The sequence below is a fragment of the Balaenoptera musculus genome, chromosome 6, assembly GCF_009873245.2.
Source record: "Balaenoptera musculus isolate JJ_BM4_2016_0621 chromosome 6, mBalMus1.pri.v3, whole genome shotgun sequence".
Taxonomy (NCBI): Eukaryota; Metazoa; Chordata; class Mammalia; order Artiodactyla; family Balaenopteridae; genus Balaenoptera; species Balaenoptera musculus.
The window spans coordinates 20,683,178-20,688,976 of NC_045790.1; the positions used below are offsets into that span (position 1 = coordinate 20,683,178).

At 42.3% G+C, this 5,799-nt stretch overlaps 1 protein-coding gene across 2 annotated transcripts in view; it reads left to right on the plus strand.

Annotated features, from left to right (window-relative positions):
• Positions 1 to 4,541: 4,541 nt before the first annotated feature.
• Positions 4,542 to 5,799, plus strand: part of SYK (spleen associated tyrosine kinase) — a 95,050-nt gene continuing 93,792 nt past the window's right edge. The window contains exon 1 of one of the 2 annotated variants that reach the window (XM_036856857.1): positions 4,542 to 4,717. The gene's annotated coding sequence lies outside the window, so the exon portion shown is untranslated. The remainder of the gene's footprint in view (positions 4,718 to 5,799) is intronic. The other variant, XM_036856858.1, reaches the window with a different exon arrangement.

Genomic DNA, 5,799 nt, shown 5'->3' on the forward strand with positions numbered 1-5,799 from the left:
AGGGTGTTGAGATAATTGTGGACAGAATAGTTGTTTCAACACCTACTGTTGGGAAAACTGGATATGTGCCTGAAAAAAAGCTGAAATTGGACCTTTGCCCCAAACTATATATAAAAATTAACTCAAAATGGATCTGAGACATAAAGGTATGAGTTACAACAATAAAAATCTGAGCGAAAAACATAGGAGTAAATCTTCAAGATCTTGGGTTAGACAATGGCTTCTTATATATAATACAAAACTACAAGCAAAAAAACGAAAAACTGGGAAAATTGAACTTCATCAAAATTAAAGACTTTTGTTTGGTATATGATACCATCAAAAAAAGGAAAAGACAACCCTCAAAGTGGGATAAAATATTTGCAAATCTTATATCAAATAAGGGACTTGTATCCAAAATACGTAAAGAACTCTTACAACTCAATAATAAAAATGAGTCAACTGAAAAGTGGGCAAAGGATCTGAATAAACATTTCTCCAAAGAAGATATACAAATGGCTATAAAGCACATCAAAAGATTCTTAGCATTATGACATAAAGGAATGCAAATCAAAGTCACAGTAAGATACCACTTCACATGCACTAAGGTGGCTATAATCAAAATGACAATAACATGAGCTGATAAGGATGGAGAGAAATTGGAACCCTCCCACATTGCTGGTGGAAATCTAAAAATGGTAAAGCCACTTTGTTGGTTTTTTTTTAATTGAAGTATAATTGATTTACAATGTTGTATTGGTTTCCGGTGTATAGCAAAGTGATTCAGTTATACATATATATATTGATTTCCATATTCTGTTCCATTATGATTTAGTACAGGACATTGAATATAGTTCCCTGTGCTATACAGTAGGACCTTGTTGTTTATTTATTTTATATATAGTAGCTTGTATCTGCTAATCCCATACTCCTAATTTGTCCCTCCCCCACCCCCTTTCCCTTTTGGTAACCATAAGTTTGCTTTCTATGTCTGTGAGTCTGTTTCTGTTTCATAAGTAAGTTCACTTGTGTCATATTTTAGATTCCACCTATAAGTGATATCCTGTAGTATTTGTCTTTTTCTGTCTGACTTACTTTACTTAGTATGATAATCTCTAGGTCCATCCATGTTGCTGCAAATGGCATTATTTCCTTCTTTTTTATGGCTGAGCAGTATCCCATTGTGTATATATACCACATCTTCTTTATCCATTCATCTGTTGATGTACATTTAGGTTGCCACCATGTCTTGACTATTGTGAATAGTGCTGCCATGAACATTGGGGTGCATGTATCTTTTCAAATTATAGTTTTCTCTAGGTATATGCTCAGGAGTGGAATTGCTGGATCATATGGCAACTCTATTTTTAGTTTTTAAGGAACCTCCATACTGTTTTCCATAGTGGGTGTACCAATTTACATTCCCACCAACAGTGTAGGAGGGTTCCCTTTTTTTCTGCCCCCTCTCTAGCATTTGTTATTTCTAGACTTTTTGATGATAGCCATTCTGACCAGTGTGAGGTGGTACCTCATTGTAGTATTGATTTGCATTTCTCTAATAATTAGTGATGCTGAACATCTTTTCATGTGCCTATTGGCCATCTTTATGTGGTAAAGCCACTTTGGAAAACAGTCTGGTAGTTCTTCAAAGTGTTAAACATAGAGTTACCATATAACCGAGCAATTCCACTCCTAGCTTTATATCCAACAAAAAAATAAAACATATATCCACACGAAAATTTGTATACAGATGTTCATGGCAGGATTATTCATAAGAGCCAAAGAATATCTACTATCTAGAAAAAAATAAAGAACCATTCCTCCTCTTTCACCCACACCTCCCTTCTACCCCTCCCCAGTAAAAAAAGGAAGGGGGAGAAATAAAAATGTAAGTTACCAATAGTAACCAAACAAGAAAAGGAGAAGCGCTTAACTGGATGAGTTTAGAAAAGTGCTGGCTCACCTACAAAACAGAAGTTTGAGAGTATCACAATGAGGTCATGTCCCCACCTCCCAAAAACTACATCTTGTGAGGCTACAAAATCCTGACAATTCTCTCTCAAATCTTGAGAGAAGAAAAAGGTGTAATTACAATCTAAACCATCAATCAAACGTGAAGGTAGAAACTTTTGGGATAGGGAAGGTCTTTAAAATACCTACTTCCGCTTCCCTTATCTGGGATTCACATCCCAGTTAGTGGTTAGCTAGAATTCTAACCACATTGGAGGTCACCGCTACGTGGCTTCTCTTATCAGTGGCAACATAGCCACCCCAGGTATTGATAATTAACATAGGGATGTTAAATATGGACTCTCATTGGGGGTATTAGGGCCATTAGAAATACATGATTGCCTAAAGTATTTTAAAGACACGCTTCACCTTGTGGAGTCATATGAACTGTAACGTATCTACTTGTTAATACGTTTTTAAAAAAATAAATATCTGTGTACAGGAAAAAAATACCTACTTCTGCTTCTCAGGAAACTCCTGAAGATTGTGTTCCACCAAAATGATGGAGTGAACTAAGGGAGAGAAAGCATGGAATACAAAAAACACGGACTCAAAGATTAAAAGAAATGTGAATGGAAGCACAGAGCAGAGCACAGAGCATAAGAAATGAATCCTTGAGAAACAGTAACCACCAGTTGACCAAAATTGTGCCCAAATTTCCAGTCCAGATTCATATCACCTAGGTGGTCCCAAAACACATAAGCTGAGAATTTACCTTAAATTGTCCAAACACCAGTTGCACCCTAGGCTTCTGACAGAAGCAAAGGCAAATTCTCTCTGAAAGAAAGTACTTTCTCCCTAGTCCTCAATTAATCTCCACAAATAATTTTTCAAGGACAATGAGTGGCTCACATACAACGTAACCAAATACACAAGGAAGCCAGGCACCATGAGCAAGAACCAATGGTAACACTCAGACAACATAAGTATACATTAAAGACTTCATAAGGTGAAATTAACACAGCAAAACCACATATAAAAATATATTTACTATTTTCAAAGAAATACAAAAATAAAGGACCTCCAGGTAACAGGAGACTTTAAAAAGTAAAGGTGTCAGGAGTCCCTGAGACCCTCTGGGTGCAGCGCTTTGTTAGGAAGGCTTCCAGGACTCGGCATATAATCACAGCTAAGATTTATTTCAATGAAAGATAAAAAGCAAAGTCAGCAAAAGGAAATGGCACATGGGGTGACGGAAGAAAAGTTGGGAGAAATGTGTTGACTTTTAGGAGTATTCTTTTTCTAGGCATTTGTGTGATGATTTTAACATTTAAAAAAATCATTAAAAGCATACTACTTAACTTTCAAGATGACTCAAAGGTGGGAAGGACTGCAGCAATGCTAAAGGGTGGCTTAGAGATGGATCCAAAACTTCATCTCTTCTCCCACTAGCATTCCCTAAGGAAACATTGTAATCTTAGTAAAAGCAAGACAGATCACCCTCCTGCCCATTTCCAACAATATTGCCAGAGGATCTGCAGCCTCTGTTTAGACAACAATGTATATTTCGTTGGTTATCTGCAGTAAAATTAAGTCCAGTGGTTAACAAATATAACCATAATAAAAATCTTTCACTTGGAATAAAAATTTAGTGGGAAAAATAAATGGAAGAGAATGTCCCAGTGGAAAATGCTGAGGGGCTCCAACCGAGTGTAAACGCTTCCTATTACCTTATTTTTCTCCATGGCAATTATAGTCTAACACACTATATATTTTATTTTATGGATTGTATTTCGGTTCAGGTACAGCTTTTTAAAACAGGCACTGTTAGCCACTGTTACCAAGAATGTGAGGGGCTTGAAACTGTTTTATGGGAAAATTTCAAAGAGGGTTAACAGAAAAAAGGGGGGAGGGGAACAACGTAGGTGTTTTAAAACTATTTTAAAGACTACGGAGAAGGATGAAACTTTAATTAGGATGAAATAGAACCGTTCGTGGGTAAGAAGGAAGCAAGTTTAACTCACTGTCAAGAACCTTGTAATAATTAAAGCCCTCAGAAAACTGCCTTGTTGGACAGGCTGGTCTCACCCAAAGGTGCCCTATAAAATCTGATGTTCACCTAAGGCAGAAGCCACCTGGCGGGATGACAGGGGCCTTCTGATCACCAGTCAGCAGAAGCGTCTTGGGTTGGTGACTGGGAATACCCGCACAGTGAAGAAGGTTCTCTTCCCAAGCAATGGCACCGCAAATGAGCGTGCCCCTGAGTGCCTGTCGGTCCTTGGAAGGATCAGGCAGCAGGCAGGCCAGGTGGCAAGAGGCTCCTGTTGTTGGCCGCGCGCCCTGTTTTGGTATGAAGTCCCCTTGTCCGGGCCGTCTGCGCCCGGGAATTGGCAAGGAGCGCCCACCCGGCTCCTCTTTCTTCTCCCCTCCGGCCTTCCGCCTCGTAGGCCAACCCCGCGGGCTGGGTTCCCGCGCGCTCCGGCCGCCGCTGCCCTGCCCTGGGCGCTGGGGGCGCATGCGGCACACTGGGCGCTCGCGGCGCACGGCGGCGGGGCGGTCCCGGGGCGGTGGAGCGCGGCGGCCGGGAGGAAGTGCGGGGCCTGCCCGGGAGCGTTAAGGAAGTTGCCCAAAATGAGGAAGCTTTGTGCACTGGGCGACTGAGGCGACTCCGGCGGCGGGAGCAGCGAGGAGGAGGGGGCTGCTCGGCGCTGCGCCCAGAGCTGCCGCCTGGATCGCGCCAGTCCGGTCCCCGGAGACCCGCACCCCGCCCTAGCCTCACCTGACCCAGGTAGGTGTGGCCGCGCGCTCTCTCCGCTGGGGCCGTCGGAACGCTCCTTTAGGCTTGGGAAGGCGGCGTGGAAGGGGAGAAGGCGCTGAGAGAGTGGAGGATGCAGCCCTTCCTCCTTGGCCGGCCCACGGTCTGTGCGCCTATGCAAACCCAGACGGGTACGCTCAGGGCCTTCCTGCTTTGAAAATCGGAGGGAACATTTGATAAAATTTTTCGATTGAAAACTAGTCAGTTGTGCCAGCTTTTCTCCTAAAACTAATTAGTGCCTCTTGGGGTCCAGCTTTTGTACGGGGAGCCGGGCCTGTGGGTGGGGGCCTGTGCCGAGACGGCAAAACTTCAGGTGCTGCCGCGAGCGCAGGAAGTGCGGAAGCGTCTGGGTCCTGGGAGACTAGCTGGAGTCCGCAGGCACAAGAAACTCCGTGTCGGGTCTCGGAAAGGACACATTTTCGTTTGGCCATTTACAGAATCCACTGGAAAATTCCACTGTATTTATCGAAGTGACTCAGGGTAGGGATGTTCATATGCCTGCAAAGGTTTTATTCATACTTTTACTACAGAAAGAAAGAGCAGTTGCATAAAAACATGAAACTTTCTGAACCACTACGAAAATGTAGTATGATTGCCTTTTTTGTTTTTCACATTTTAATGGTAAAATAACTTCATCAGCCAGTAAATGACTTGGAAGAGCAGGGAAGTTTTGTGTAGTAAAATGTGAATTTAAGTTAAAGATATTTTTGGCCGTATGGCTTCAAAACCTTAAACCCACCTAAATAACGATACAAAGGCGATTTTTTCTTTTTTTTTGGTTTGTTTGAATATCAAGAACTAGCAAGACAATCACTGGAGAAGTTAGAGTTTCAATCTTTTGGCTGTTCGAGGTGCAGTTGCTTGGGAAAGAGAATCTCATTCACGGTGCAGAGTCTCCCCAGTCATTAAGCCAAGACGTTCCCGACTGGTGATCAAAAGGCCCATGCCATCCTGCCAGGTGGCCTTTGGAAACAGGATTGCAGGTTATTTTAATGAGTTTGCCTGACTTGCCAAAGATTCCCGTTTAACCCAAGTAAAACTGTTGACTGGAGTTG